General features: G+C 45.1%; 1 protein-coding gene across 6 annotated transcripts in view; it reads left to right on the top strand.

The window, feature by feature from the left end:
* The first annotated feature begins 7,015 nt into the window (after positions 1-7,015).
* Positions 7,016-16,172, top strand: part of PLA2G4A (phospholipase A2 group IVA) — an 80,535-nt gene continuing 71,378 nt past the window's right edge. For 2 of the 6 annotated variants that reach the window (XR_014853868.1, XR_014853869.1), the window contains exon 1: positions 7,016-7,224. The gene's annotated coding sequence lies outside the window, so the exon portion shown is untranslated. Of the gene's footprint in view, positions 7,225-7,322; positions 7,680-12,815; positions 12,961-16,172 lie in introns of those variants that run through there. The other 4 variants (XM_085068670.1, XM_085068668.1, XM_085068669.1 and 1 more) reach the window with 4 other exon arrangements.

Raw genomic sequence — 16,172 nt, 5'->3', positions numbered from 1 at the left:
GATTGATCTGATAAGGAACATCAACTCACAAATTCAGCTTTCAGTGAGAAATCTTGAGGTTTGCTCTTACTCCAGAGTGTCATGGAGCAAAATAAACTTCCCCTTAAAGATGCATTTTTGTTGGAGATCAGGAAAAGTCCAGAGCCCATCTTGAGTCCAAAGGAGTTTTCTCAGCGCTGGCCATGGCCCACGACGGTGCAGGGCAGTGGAACAAGAAGATCCAAATCATTCCGTGATCCTATGACTTTGTGTTTAAGGATGGGAAGGTTAAGAATTTGGCTAGCCATGTAAGGTCATTGTAAGGAGATTGCAAACTTTTTCTAGAAAAGGAAAAATAAAATTTGAGATTAAAATCTCACATTGCTTTTCTCAATGCTACACTCAGCAACAGGAACCTCAGCACTGCCTTCCCATGGATTTTTCCCATTGTATTCCCCTGTTATCTTAAGGCAAACATTTGAGCATGTTGAAATTCCAGCTGGTATATTCTTCAGCGTCAAACAAAGACCAAGCCAGAAAAAGATTCAATTTCCTCATTCTGAAAATGTAAAAAATTGTTCACTTCTGTGTATATTCTGCAAATTTGGACTCAATTCTTCCCGAGTTTAAAAACTGCAGGTTTGAGAGATTGTTCCATATAAGACTTATTTTTGATTATTTGATACTTGGAACCAGACTGAATCAGTTCATTGAGATTCTGCTGTTCTAGAAGTATTTTGAAAATTCAAATTCAGCCTCAGCACACAAAAATATCTTTGTTTCCTGTGATGGGAAAGGACTGAGGGTCTGTAATTCTTACTGGTTAAAAAAATGTTCTATTTGAGTTTAACTTGTTTTACAGAGTTTCTTTGTGTTTAGGGAATGTTTTCATTTGCTTTGCCTTTGTCATAACAATATAATAGGGCATTAGGGAATTAGGTTTCCAAATAATGAAAAAATGATGGTATCTAGAAACTGTCTTGAACATTAGGGCACAGTTCAAATAAATCCGGCTCTCTGTCTGGTGTAGTGTCTCGTATCAGCCTTTGATGTGGGGTTTTCATGTCTAACATAGTTTATGGATGTCAGACAAAGAAAGTAATAGGCAGGAGAATGAGGACAAAATAACCCAAAGAGATGAAGACAGAGTTTGTCAGCAGAACAAGGAAAACTCAGCAAACACATTTCTCCAGAGCTTCTCATTGGTCTGTCACCCGTGGAGTTTTGCACTCCTTCTGGATTTCCATTATAATTTCCGATGTGGAACTGAGTTTCTGGTGGGTACAGCAGAGCTCAGATTGATTTTAGTGGACAGAGAAGCCAAAGAGTAATGGGTGCCATGGAAAGAAAAGGAAGGCATTAAACAGAAATGGCCTCATTTAGGAGAGGAAATGTGCAAGTTACCCTTTAAGTGGAGTGTTGCCTTTGAAGAGCCTGAATGAACCATAAAACCAGCGACCCATGATGTCAAAAACTGTGTGAAGTGAATGTTGATGATTCCATTATTCTCAAAAGGGCAAACAAGGTTGTCCAAACAACACCTTCAGCTATTTAACAGAAATTTATCTCCTCAAAAGTGTATCTCCAATGTAATCTATGGGTTCCTTGCAGTTTTTTTGTGATACTTGGGGGAGTTCTTTGCACTTCTTAGAATCAGGGTCAACTTCTTTTGATTTCTGTGTCGATCACAAGGTCTTCATTAGTTATTCATTTCTAGGTTGAATTTCAAACTGAACTGTATTTTTTCTAGCTTTTTGTTTGCACTGACTTTTTCTCTAATAATGATTGCAGGACAGAGCAGAGACTTTTAGAACTCCAAGTCCTCACTTCTTCCGAGGCAGCATTAAATTATATCTATAAATACGTGATAGCCTGTCTTGGATTGATGATATGATAATCCTTTATCCCCTATCGTTGGCTTATATGCCCAAGAAAGAAAAAAATGTGTAAAAATGTGTAATCCTGTCTCTTTAACTGCACCCAGCCGCAGAGAAAAACGCGGGTTGTTTTGAAAACATTTTCTCCAAGCCTTGCTCCAGGGGAGGATTCGTCGCCCGGCAGAGACTGCGTGCTGGACGGGGGTCGGAGTGAGCTCTGTTCCCGTTTTTTCCATTCTTCTTCTTTTTCCTCGTTTAGACCCCTTCTCTTCGATCTGCTTTGCCACCCGGAGACCCAGGAGGGCCAGAGGACAGCAGAGCTCTCCAGGGAGCTCCACCCGGCCCCGGAGGGGGGAAGAGGAGAGGGGCTGCGTCTGAGAAAAGAACTTTTTAATCAGGTTGAATAACTCCTTTTCACCTTGTTTTTTCCCCTTCTCCTGTGCCTTGCAGGGCACTCTGCGTAGTTTTGTTAAATAAATAGTTTTTTCTTCACTTCCATCTAAAAAATTCAGTTGTAAGTGGGGGAGGGGGTGTCGGAGCCCTTCGCTCTCAAAAGAGAAAAAGTCTTATCATTAACCCGAAACATAGCCACATGATTTTTTCAAGGGGAAATCATGCCCAGTGGTGGGCACAGTTGTCAGCAAGGTACTGGGCAAGAGGGCCGGTGAGAAATGATAGTGAGGACATCAGATCTTCAGAATAATGAGCTCCATGTTATTCATGGTCTTAACATGTTTGGGGTTTTTTGCCTATTGCCTCTTTTAGTGACTGATTTTTGTTTAGACTGAGGCAACTTTATTGCCATAATGTAAGTGGCACTCCAGGGTATAATTTAATAAAATATTTTATCCTGTACTAATCCCATTTAAAATGTCCTAGTACAAATAAGTTCAGTCTCAGTGTAAAATTATTCTAATTTGTTGAAAAGTCACAAGTCAAAGTCACGTGAAATGTCCCTTTCCTGTCAAGAAAAGCTGGGGAATATCAAGCCCTGAGCATCCTGGTCTGAACCCAGAGCTGCCTCTGCTTTGAGCCTCATGAAGTCCCTTCTAGCCAGTTCTCCTGTGATGCTATCATTTTATGAGGCCAGACACCATAGATACAATAGCAGGTAATTACATGCATTGACTTCTCCCTTAATATGAAGGTTTTCCCTGATGTGCTGCACTTCAAGCACTCAGGGGATATTTCAGGATCACAGGATTGTGTCTGAAACTTGCTGTTATTTTAGCCCTTTATGTTTGTTTCCATAAGTGCCATGGGTGACTTGGCCACAGCCCCAGAAAAACCACCATGTAGGTGGAAGGAGGGAGGGAATATCAAGAAATCAGACATCTGATTGAGAACTCCCTTCAGAATCCCCTTCCGATGCAAATTTTTCTCATTCACAGTGGAAAGCCCTCCAGAATTATTATTTATTTTTTATGTCATAGGGGAAATGTTTCCATGTGGGAGTGGGGAAGCAAGGGGCATATTGGGTTAAAGGAAATGCCACTTTTCTGCAGCCCTGATATATCTGATAAATGGTCTTAAGAGGAGTAAACTGGAAATAAGGAGTGCATTTATTCTGCCAGATGTCAATGAGAGGAGCCTGAAAATCCTGCTTTATAGGCAGGACCCCAGCTAAACCATGTCAGCATAAGCAAATGGCTGTTTTTCACTAGGGAGAAATCTTAACAGCAAGATTACAGTTTCCCCCTCACCTCATGGTGTTATAGATAATGAATCAAATGGTTTTCACCATGGGAAGAGAGATATTTTATCTTGACAAGAGCAAATGTCAGCCCTCCACGGAACACCTCATGTTTGTGAGCCTGATCAAAGAGTGATTTTTTCTCTGATACATGGTGAAGTGTCTGGAAGAAAATAGTGGGTCTGCGTGAAGCATCTCACAAAATACCCCTTTTTGTTTACTTAATTACGTGTTTGTCCTGACATTCCCACTCTCCCTTTTTCAAGGTTTGCCTGAAGCTGTGCCCTCGAGGGCACACTAAGAAGGCCCCTGTAATTTGGCATGGCTTCCTTTACAGTTCTGCTTCAGAAGAGACCTCTGTGTGCTCAGTGCCTCACAAGGCTCTTTCCCACACCCTGTCATTGCCTCGCCACAGTCCAGGGCTCGTTTCCACTGTGGAGCAGCCACAGGAATGGAGGGAAGCCGAGGCGGCAGCGTGAGGTCTGGGAGCTCTGGACACACACGGCACGTGGGGTCAGAGACACTGCAGCAGGCAGCTCTCAGTGGGCTAAAATAGCCTGAAATTAGAAAAACTAACTTTACAGAAAAGACAGTGGAAAGAGGTTTCTTAACCCATTCCAAGGTTAGTTGGCAAGGCACCCCACAACACAGGACCTGCAGTGTGTGGAGAAGAATGAGGGATGGGGGAAGGCAGCTGCTAAACTTCCTTTGTCACAGGAAAAACAAATCATGAAATCCTACCCATAATTTTCTTGAAGAAACAGGATTAAGACAAAAATAATTATATGAAGTAGCAAGAACAGCCATAATGTATAAAAAAGGCTTTTTATTTCTCCTTGCGTCAACAAGAAGGGAAGAGGAATTTTTGACCTTTAATTACTCAGCTCCTTATCAGGAGTCTGAGTTATTTCCTTGGCCAGAGAGAAATCAGAGTTTTAATAATCAGAACTAACTCTGGGAGTTTTAGTGGAAATACTGGAGTTCCCCTGTTTGCTGGGGGTTGTGCTTATCCCAGCATTTGCTATCTGTAAAACCACAAAAAATACAACCAGAGCCGTTCCCTGGGAATCACGCTATGGAGAGATTTAAAATGCTGAGAGAGTCAGAGATAAATTGTGAGTGTGCTCTGCCCCCTCCTTGGCAGAGTTCAGGGGCAGCTGATCAGGCCTATGAGCAGCATGTGGCTTCACATAAGTTTGTGGCTGGAGCAGGCAGAAGATGGAGCAAGAAGACCCCCAGAAATATGGCTCACACCTGCCCTGGGCACTTATGGTCACCACTGAGCTCTGGGAACTCTGCTCCTCCTGTGCTCAGCAGTGCATCTCTTGGGCACTTCAAATAAGGGTATAGGAGGATTTAGAGCACAGGCAAAGCAGTCAGACCCTCAGCCTTGCAGGTCAATCCCCAGTGAGAGGGGAGAAGGTAACTAACTTGATGAGAACAATTTGATTCATGCTTTTGTCATCTCTACATGTCTCCAGACCAAAACTGAGCTTTTCTGACACATTTCAGAGTCCTCTCCTACCAAGAGACGAGGTGGTCTGCAGACAGTGGTTGACGCAGAAGACAAAAGGACCCAAAAAATGGCATTGTCGTGGGTTTGCTGCATTCTTCTGGGTAATGTTCCCTCAAATGGACACAATGAGGACGTGGGGGAGGAGGCTGCCACATCAAACAAGAGCTTTCTGAGCTGGCAGTCCTGGGGTTGCTTTCTAAACATACACTCTCCTTTCTTTGTGACAGCACTTACAGGGCAGCACTTCCCCACCCTGCTTTCTTCCCTCACAAGGAGACAGACCACTTGGTTGTTAGTAGTGGCCAGTATGGCTCAGCCCCACAGTGCATCACAGCAGGGCACCAGTAAGAGGATGGAGAAAATGAGGTTTCTGGCTCGCTGTGTGCTGAGGAGTGGCTTAGCTGTCCTCTAATTGTGGCTACCACTTTGCCAGACACAGAAGAACTTTGTAAATACAATGTGAATGCCACCTACGTGCTCCTCACTTGTGGAATAGTATCCTTTGGTTTGCTGCACTTTGAGGAGGTCTCCATTGAGTCATTTAAGCCTTTTCTTCCTCCTTTTATCTTTGCTTTTTTATGACCACTTTTATGACCATTTTTCAAAGAATTGAGTTCCAATTTAGGTACTGAGGATGTGCAAAGTCCCAGCATAAAAATGGGTCTTTGGAAAGAGCTTGACGTCAACACTGAAGTGAAATGCAGTCCCATCTTTTGGTGTGTCTGGAGAAGAACTGGCATCTTGTTGAAAATGTAAGTTATGGGCAAGCAGCACCTGAGGTTTGAGCCTGTGAGATTCTTCCACTGAGTCACTGTGAACTTCAAAACCCCAGGTGGGAAACACCTTTTTGGGTGTTAATCAAAGGATCATGGAATCATGGAATGGTTTGTGTTGGAAAAGACCCTGAAGTTCATCCAGTTCCTACCCCTGCCACAGACAGGGACACCTTCCACTATCCCAGGCTGCTCCAAGCCCCAGTGTCCAGCCTGGCCTTGGACACTTCCAGGGATCCAGGGGCAGTCACAGCTTCTCTGGGCACCCTGTGCCAGGGCCTCCCCACCCTCCCAGGGAACAAGTCCTTCTTCGTCTAAACCTGCCCTCCTTTGGCTTAAGGCCATTCCCCCTCGAGTCGGAAATGATGCAGCAAATAATACAATATAATTTAGAAATAAATTTTCCAATTTCAGTATATTTCAATTTTAAATCTCTTAAAGCAAAGCAGAAAAAGTGTGAACTAATGGAATGGAATTTTAAGGTCTTCTTTAATCATCACAAAGGACAAAAGTGATAGAATTACCAACGACTTAAAATCCCATTTTTTAGGTGGGGGTGTGAACACAGACCAAAGGGGACTGAGCGATGAAGCAGCACCTTGGTGGACCTGGCCAGGGTTGACAGGACACAGTCACCGCTCTTTCAACACCCATCCTTTCCAAACCCGGAGTCTGTAAGTGAAAGTGTTACACGTGCAAATGTTGTTCGAGAGGCATTTGCAGAGAACGAAAGTGTTTTGTGGTCACACCTGCTGAATCAAACACCTTGCGGGAGGTGTGCTCCCGGAACACCCACCGCCGCCGCAGCAGTGGGGGATTTTCAAAGCAAGGGATATTTTAACTCAAGTTCCATTTATTTGATTACTGTTTTCTACCGCATGATAACTGGTCGCTCCCCCCGGCTCAGGCCGAGCGCTGCCCGCCCGCCCCGCTCCCCACAGTAGCGCCCAGGGCTCCTCTGTCCCCTCGGCCCGGTCACCGCAGCGCTCGGAGGGACAGAGCCGCCCCAGCCCCGCCCATGTCCCTCACAGCCGCTGTCCCCTCACAGCCCGTGTCTCCTCTCACACCCGCTGTCCCCTCTCACACCCCCTGTCCCTTATCATACCCCCTGTCCCTTATCACACCCCCTGTCCCTTATCACACCCCCTGTCCCCTCACAGCCGATGTCCCCTCTCACAGCCGCTGTCCCCTCTCACAGCCGCTGTCCCTTCTCACACCCCCTGTCCCCTCACAGCCGATGTCCCCCGCAGCCCCGCGGCCCCGGCCAGCGCCTGGATCCTCCTTAAGAGGCGGTGGCGCAGGCCCCACCCCGCCCGGAGCCGCCAGCGGCGGGAGCGGGACCGGCGGCGGGAGCGCCCGGCGGAGCCCGGCAGCCGTGAGCGAGAGGTGGGAGCAGAGGCAGCGGGGCAGGGCGGGCTCGGAGCAGCGGCGGGGCTGTTGCGGAGCCGCCCCTGTGGCGGGGCAGGACGGCCCGGGCCGGGCCGGGGCCAGCGGAGCCCCCTCGGGGAGCTGTTCCTGCGCGGACACCCCCCCAGCCGCGCCCGTCCCGCTCGCTCCGTGGCGAGGGCTCCGACAGGGCCGGGGGCGGCAGCGCGGGGGAGCGGGACGGGACGGGGGCGCAGGTGCCTGCACAGGTCCCGGGGCGGGGTGCGAGCCCGGCCCCTGCTACCGCGGCTGCCACTGGCACCGGCGGTGGAGCAATCGGCCGTGGGAGCCGCGGGGAAGTGCGGCAGCGCGGCTGCACGGGAAACATTTCGCAAAATGTCTGCGAGAGCAGTTTTTTTCTGGCGTCTGATGTGAGAAAAGTGCCTGTAAGAATTCCTGCTCACGGCCTTTAGCAGGTTTGTGTTCGCTTACACTGGTGTGATCACGGACCAGAATCACGGGATGGTTTAGGTTGGGGGGCCTTTAAAGCCCGTCCAGTGCCACCCCCTGCCATGTGTACGGACACTTCCACCATCCCAGGTTGCTTCAGGTCCTGTCCAACCTGGCCTGGAAGACCCTGGTTTTCATGGGGTTCCCTGTGCCTCTTTAGGACCAGGCTCTCACTTACCGGGTAGGTAATTTGTTGTTCTGTCCGGCCGCTGGCCAGGCGTGCTGCATCACTGCAGGACCTGCTGGCTCAGTGCTGGGACCAGTGCTGTGCTTCCCCAGGAGCTCACGGGTTTGCACTGGGGTTTGTCCCTCTCCCTGGGGAGCTGGTGTGAGCTGGAGCTGCGGGGGCTGTATGACCCCTGCCCAGAGCTTGTCCACAGGCACCTTGTGCCTTCCCTTTGGGGAAAAACCCTTCAGAACTGCTGAGTGTGAAACTTCCCATGCAGACTCCCGGTTAAAGCTCCAATCCCAAGGGAGGGACAGTGGTGTGGGTGGGACCGTAACTACAGTGGATGTTCCTGGCAAGAAGATGCTGTTGTGCACCTCAGGAGGGTGAGATGCACGTGAAACCACTGATGCATGGGATCAGCTGCTTGTGGTTACCAAGAGCTGCTCAGCCTGTTAAGAATTCCAAGGAGAAAGCATGAATCTAAAACTGATGTGCTCGTTTAACTTTCTTTTTGTTAGTGAGAGGTTTTCAATAGACAGTGTAGAGATAAATGTTCCTCTAGCACTGTTGTCTCTCCAAATCTCCATATTGGCCCTGTCCACTGCTATCTTGTTCCCCTCTGGCAGGAATCCATAACGAAAGAGAAATGCAAATATTGATTTAGGCTTGAATCACATAAATTAATCTCCTGCATGGCCAGTTATTCTGCATTGGAAAAACACCGGTTTGACTCTTGTCACCAAGTGCTGTTTATGACTTGTTTTTCTTAAAAAATTAGAAAGAAAAGCCAAAAAAAAAAAGAAAAAAAAACTCATCCAATGGTGCTGCATCACTAAGATTGCATACTTGATTTCATTTTTACTTGAATATGTTCCATTGAACATTGTTATCATATAACTACAATTTTCATGGCATTTTGAATAGCCTGCTTTTGCCAGCTTGTCTCAGCCAGCTAAAATGGGAAATATTTTTGGTTTTGCCATAGTTTTTCCCTTCAGTTTGTGACTTTTCTTCATAAAAAGGGGAAAAATAACAAGTATGGGGTCAGCCCTGAGTATTTCCTTCAGAGATATTCCTGCAAAGCGATTGAGCAAATGTCACTGACAATTTGAATAACTTCTGTTTTTCCTAACAATGCCAAGAGCTGAACCCAGTGCAGTGCAGCAATGACCTTCCAAGTGCACATTGCTTCAGGAATAATGGAAATGGCTCAGTTGGAGTGTTTGAATTGATGTGCAATATTCAGCGATGTGGCAACTTTGGTGACTTCCATGTAGGTTGAAAGAGGACAGCATTGGCAGTGGAACTGGAGGCTTGGGAACTGTGAATTCAAATCACATGAAATCAATTGAATGGCTTGGGCTGGAGAATTCCAGGGGTAGTAGCAAGTAGCAGCCAGAGAAGGAGGTGTCTCCCCCTTATACCTAGGAGTTCGTGTATATGAAAACTGACTACAAAATATGGGAAAATACTTTGTTTTCCATGGAAAATTTCAGGCTCAAGAGGAGAAAGTTCAGAGTATGACTCGTGGTTAATGCACAGAGTTGAGAGATGGGAGATTGAATTCAGATTTACTTTTTATCTGACAGACACATAACACTGCTGTGGAGCAGAGTGTCTATCCTTCAGGGCAGTATCTGAGGAAAGGAAGTGGCCTTGAGGGAGGAAAAACTGAATTTGTAACTAATTGTTTAGTTGACATTGATGGGCAAGTACATGTCAAAAGTATTGGTGCCTTACAGTCTGGACACAACGTAAGCAATAAAAGCAAGTCCTTCCCTACAGCTCTGGTTCAACTTCCAGTTAAAGCCTGGGGGCCAGTCAGGAGACACACATTTAAACTGAGTTTGCAACTGGTCTGGTTTTATTTCATTTGTCTCTCTCTATACAGAAGCTCCACATAATTTATGGAAGGATTTCTCTTTGATTTCATGGGCAGGGGCACCTGTGAGGTGATGAACTCTTGTCTGTGTTTGCTGTGGCACTGTGATATAACTGTGCCTTTCTCAGTCGTCTGAAAAACAAATCCCAGAACCTGTCTTGGTAATGGAAATAACCTCATCACTGCCCTAGGTTATAATAATGGGATGTAGTAACAGAATACTTTCAAAAGAATGCTTCCTTTAAAAAAAAAACCAAAAAAAAAACAGCCCCTCACCACCTTGGTATTCAGACTTTCCTGAGGGTTTTCATTTACTGTTTACCTCAGAGAGATGACCCAAATTTCCTGACTGTACCAATTTCCAGTAGCCTGTGTGTCAACGTCTGGAGCAGAGTTACTCAGCCCATGAGGCCTGGATGGGAGGTGGGCTCTAGGACAGGGGAAGGTGGTCCCCAAAGCAGGACCAAACAAAGTACCAGGAATCCCCCAATATTATTTTCTTCTATTTTTTAAACAGACTGGGGGGCAAGTAAAAGGAACTAGTGAACATTTAAACTTCAGTCTAATTTTTTTAAATGGAATATTGTGGTGATACTGCAAGTGAGAATTCATGGACTTTTCTTAGAAATATCATTTCTGCAGTGTGAACACATTGTGGCGGTGTCCAAGGCCAGGCTGGACAGGGCTTGGAGCAACCTGGGATAGTGGAAGGTGTCCCTGCCCGTGGCAGAGGATGGGACTGGATGGGGATTTAAGGTCCCTTCCAACCCAACCCAATCTGGGATTCTGTGATGTTTTATAGAATGACACAGTTTCTGTAAAAAATAAGCCCACAGTGTTGGTGAGAGGAAAATATCAGCCATATATTGATAGATGTGCAGATTTTATTCATTTTCTCTTGTGTTATAATGGGCTGTCATTGGTGGTGCTTCTTCAGCCTGTGTGGGTCCTGTCTCAGCTGGCAGCTCTGCCAGCAGACACAGACACTGCAGCTTTTCTCCCAGAACATTTTCCTTTCCCAGAGAGTGGGTTGTGGAGATGATACTTTCACTCTCAGCTCATACTTCAGAGAATTCCAATACTCTCAGCATGTGTAGAGAAGGATGTTTTTGGGATCTGGACTGACAAACACAGCCGGAGTAGGAGTCAGTGTAGGAGTGTCCCAGACTCTTTAAGTGATCCCTGGAGGAAAAACAGGTGCTTCCATGATAAAATCAGTGTCCCTGGTGTTGGTATTGGAGCTGTAGTGAGGTGAATCCTGCTTGTGGTGTCTCTGAGCACTGGGCTGCTGTCCAGGCTGCACAGCTCTGCTGGCAAGGCCTCTGTAATTGTGGTGTTTCATCTCCTTCCAGATGAGTGCTAGCACTGGCAACTTGGAGAGAAGGATACAGAGCTGCTCTTGTATCCTGATAACAACATTACTTCATCTTAGGATGCTGAAAGCATATTTTTCAAAATAGCCTGCAAACAAAATTCTTTGTCTTTCCAGCTTTTCAGCTTCCCCAAATATGCACACTTAGAAGGAGACAGAATATACAGGGTAAAAAATTTCCACATATACAAGGTCTGAACTATTTGAGATGTATCAGTCACATCTGCGTTTTTTTTTGTGGTTACCTGATAGTAGAGCTGTTGAACTGACTCATCTTTGATATTCATCTGGTATTTTCCTTAGAATGATTTCAGCATAAATCAGTAAGACTCTAATTTCTTTTCCTGCTAATATTATCATATCCTTTGCCAAGATGTGTAGGAATGTGCACTTTTACAATAAATTATTCTTTTATATTTACTGGGTTTATAAAGGCCCCTATTTGTGCACACACAGAGATCTTATTATAAGATCTGTACAAATGTATTTCTTGCAGTAAATGGCAGTCCCAGCCCCCAAGGGATTGCATTTTATTAAACATGCATGCTGGACAAGGCTGATAAGTGGGATGTTGGGATAGATGGAGCTGATGGAGTAAGATTTGGATATACATGTGCAGGTTGTCTCATCTGTCTGCTCCATGGCATTGGCCAGACTATTGAATAGAGACATCTGGCCTTATAGGTAAGTGTGGAGTTACTTTTGATTTGGTGGTGGTCCACCCCCCCCCCCCCATTACCATGCCTGTGTCTCAAGGGTAGGGATTATAAATAGGGTTTAATTCCTAAAACTGTGTTTCTCATGCATTTAACTTACTGCATTGTCAAACAGATGCTAAAAATAAATCCCTCAGGCAGAGGTTTCATTCTGTCCCATCCCAGGGCATGACAAACAGCGCCTGTGGGTGTTTCCACTGAACAGGGAGCAGCTCTGGCTGTGGGATGCACCATCACTTTGCATGCTCCAGCCCAAAAAACTATGCCTTTGGAGCCCACATGCAAAACTGGAGCTCTTTGCAAAGTCAGCAGCTGTTGCCTGACCTGGCAGAGCTGGGAGGAACATCACAAAACTACACTTTGGTGAGAATGTGGTTGTAGACCTGTGGAATACACCTAATTAGAAACTTTCTGGTTGATCCTCTTGTGTTCTGTCTTTCATAACTAGCCGATAATGGAGAATTTTAAAAGACTTTTGTGGCACATCTGTTCTTTAATTTCATAAATGTGGATGGATGCTTAAGTGAATATCCACAGTGCTGGCCATCTCTTTTCCTAGACAATTTCTATAAAATAGAGAACTAACCATTCATGTGCTGCTTTTCTGTTCCTTTTCCTCCTTAATTGAACCAAAATGGATAATTAGTTTCTAACCATAGCACTGAGTGTAACACCCCTTTATCTCCTGGTAAAGGCAGGACTCTGTAATTTTCGCAAACCTGGTGTTTTGTACTGTTGTCTCATGAAGAAAAAATACTTTTTCCCATGTAATCAAAGCCCTGCAGCAGTGACTCAAGGGCAGTACAAGTGAAAAACCTGACAAATGAGAGCAGGAGCTTGTACAACATCTAAGAGGAGGATGCTGGGAAGCAGGTCCTGGCTTTCCTTAAATCCAGTGTATTTTTATGGGTTTGTGTTTGTTTCAGGGATGATACTCCCAGAGTCACTGCTTTTCCCAGGCACTGTAAAGTTCCCATAAGGAGCTGTTGTGAAGCCTGTGCTGATGGTAATGAGAACCAGCTCTTTGCTAATGGCAAAGCCTGCCAACATCTTGCATTTCTCTGGCATTTTCCACTTGGAATAGTACATGTTGACACAGGCTTTCTTGGTAAGTGAGTGATTACATGCAACTATGGCATGCAAAATAACAAGTGTTATTTTGCTTTTTAATACTTAAATTCCTTTTTCCAAGAATCCCAAATTCATTAATTCAATGTGCTATTCAATGAGCTCTTCAATTCCCCTGTGACCTAGAGAATGTAGTGAATGTTAAATTTTTATAAGGGTGTTTTTGATATAGAGAAAATTAGATTGGATGTTAGGAAGGACTTGCTCCCTGGGAGGGTGGGGAGGCCCTGGCACAGGGTGCCCAGAGAAGTTGTGGCTGCCCCTGGATTCCTGCAAGTGTCCAAGGCCAGGCTGGACACTGGGGCTTGGAGCGGCCTGGGATAGTGGAAGGCACCCCATGACAGGGGGTGGCACTGGATGGGCATTAAGGTCCCTTCCAACCCAAACCTTCTATGATTCTGTGAAATAAATGGCTTTTTCTGAGGCATTAAGTCAAATCTGATTCAAAATCACCATCTGAAAGGAATGGTGTGGGCAGGGGGAGGTTGTTCTCCCCCACCTGAGAGTGACCTTCACTGGCCACTTACTGGCTGTTTTGAGTATAAATGGGATTAAACTCTCCCTAAAAAGGTTCTATTTAAACTGATATAGCTCTCTTCTGACAACTTCGTGCTTTAAGAAATTGACATTCTCTAAACAAAAAGTCTTCTTGAAAAGTGCTCTAGCACCTGCACTGTGTAAACTCTGCCCTGTAACGTGTCAGTCATTTCTCTTTCACCAAACAGCCAACACATCCATAGGTGTTTAACAATCTGAGAGAGAGTTTGAGTTGGCAAGGAAGTAGTAAGCCCTCAGTGTCTTAAGAAATAGTTAAATTAGAAGCCTAGGTAGTTTGGTAAGAGAGTAGTCATAGTTCATTTAAGTTTTCTGAACCAATCCTCTGTGCCTCAGAGACAAGTATGAAAGTCCCCCATTGTGTCCCTGATTTTGCAAAGCTCTCTTAACAAGGGGATATGTAAATTTGGGGTTTCTTCCTCCCTTTGATTGCTGTCCTTTTGCTTCTGAAGTCATCGTTTGTGGCTCCTTATTGACTGAGAGTTATTGAGCCACACTCCTGAAGGCCATGTTTAAGTTGCTGTGTTTGTGTTAGTTCTGCGGGTTTTGTTAGCTCTCTGGGGTTTTTCTACTTTGTGTAACGACTGTGCAGTTAACCTCCTGGTACTGGTAGAATCACTTTACAGTAAAGAGACAATGATTTTTTTTTTTCTTGCTAAAAAGATGAAGAGAAAATTTTCCAAGAATTTATTTATATTATTTTCAGTTTTAACCTATCTGCAAAGCCTTACTTGGGAATGTTGGGCATCCCTTTGTAGTTGCTTCAGTCTTTCCTCTCCTCCTCTCAGGGCTTGGCTGTGTGAATAACAATTGTTTATAAATGAAGTAGCACCTGATTCAAAGCTTTCTTCCTAAATCAGTGGGGATGGCAGTGGAGCTCGTGCCATGACTCGGCATTTTGGCTGTTGTCACTCTGAATTCTTTGGAAATGGTGGGGCAGAAAATTGAGGCCTTCAGAAAAGAGCAGGGTCAGATTGGCTGGGCAGGGCTGGCAGAGCTGCCCAGGGAACAGAGAGCTTGGGGAAGTTGTGAGAGCCACGGCACAGAAAGAGGAAGCTCAGGCAGTGGCAGTGAGGTGCTGCTCCCAGTGTGCTCTCTCAGCAGGAAGGTGCCACTGCTTGCCCTCTCCAGCAGGACAGGAGGGTGGAGGAGAGCCCAGCTGAGTCTTGTGGAGACAATCAAACCCTTTAGCAAATGCTTTGCCAATATGAGATTGGCTTCAAACACAAGCTGGCAGTTCAGGAGCTTCTTGCTCAGGAGAGGTTATAGCTGCCCCATCCCTGGAAGTGTCCAAAGACACTGTGGACAGGGCCTGGAGCGACCTGGGTTCATGAGTGGCATCCCTCACTAGGTGGTGTTTAAGGCCCATTGTAACACAAAGCAGTCTGGGATTCTGTGTAACAGCTCACATTCAGGGCTGAAGGTCTGCTTGGCCAGAGGTTTGGCTGTGTGGGGCCAGCTGGGCTTTGCTCCAGGTCTGGCTTTGCTCAACAGCCAAGGCTTGGATACAAGACAAAGACCACTGTTACGGAAGTACTTAATCTCTCCCCTCAAAAATATAATATATGCGTTGGGCATGTCTATATTTGCCTTGGTGTCTGTGTCTTTGTGGGTGAAACATATATTTATGTTACTTACTCAGACTCCAGCTTGTCAATAGCCATAAAATATTTCCATATGAATTTTACTCACAGCATTTAGAGGCTGAAGAAAGTCAATGTCAGAAGTTGGTTCATGACTACTTTTACTAGAAAGTCCAGACAGATTTCCTTGAGTCACTCCACTTTTGTCACACTTGCAGGGCTATGACTGTAGAGCCCAAAGGAAGTGCTGCACACTTGTCCCCTTGGCTGCGGATGGTGACCAGAGCTCGTGTTTTGAGTGAGGAGCCCAAAACCAAAGAGGAAAGCTGAGTCATGTTGTGCAGACATGACAAGTGGGAGATGACAAAATACACTGCAATATAGTGTTGCAGATAGTTATTTGTAGCAACAAGAATATTCTTGAAGTATTATCAGTGTAATATGCCCCTTACAAGTGACCACAGCAGACAGTGAATGAAGTGAAAATATAAATAGCTATACAGCCTATTTACAAATAAGTTTTTTTTTATCTGTTAATCCTGTCTTTCTTTTCTCCTGAAAAATACCAGTCATCATCGCACATATAATTTTAACACATTCCTTCTACCATCCCACTCTAACCTTTTCTTCAAGTGTCAAATTTATTAGAAGTAAATCAGTTCTAATGTAGCATTTATTTGGAATACAGTCACAGAACTTCCACTTCTTTTTCTCAGTGTCCATCATTGCCTTGAAGTTGTGCTGGTGTTTTAAAATGCAGCCTGCACTTACTGGTTTTCTGTGATACTCCGTTCCTGTTTGAATGGAGCTTTTGCCTAACAAATTCAAGTATAAGCCAGCACTTGTCATTTGTTTCTACTGAAGCAAAATCTCCTCAAAACTATACTGAAAATTTTGTTCTAGAAGCAGTATTAACATGACCAGCTAGAGAACAATTCAGAATGGAAATGGCAAACAAACATAAAATAAAAAATAATAAAAACTAGTAGCAGGGACTAATATAAATATATAATAGAAGATAGCACAAAGACCTTCAAAGCTCAAATATTTAACA

Source organism: Lichenostomus cassidix, chromosome 8 (assembly GCF_008360975.1).
Source record: "Lichenostomus cassidix isolate B80296 chromosome 8, HeHo_3.0, whole genome shotgun sequence".
Taxonomy (NCBI): Eukaryota; Metazoa; Chordata; class Aves; order Passeriformes; family Meliphagidae; genus Lichenostomus; species Lichenostomus cassidix.
The sequence above is the reverse complement of the archived record's forward strand: the minus strand, read 5'-3'. Positions and strand labels throughout refer to the sequence as shown.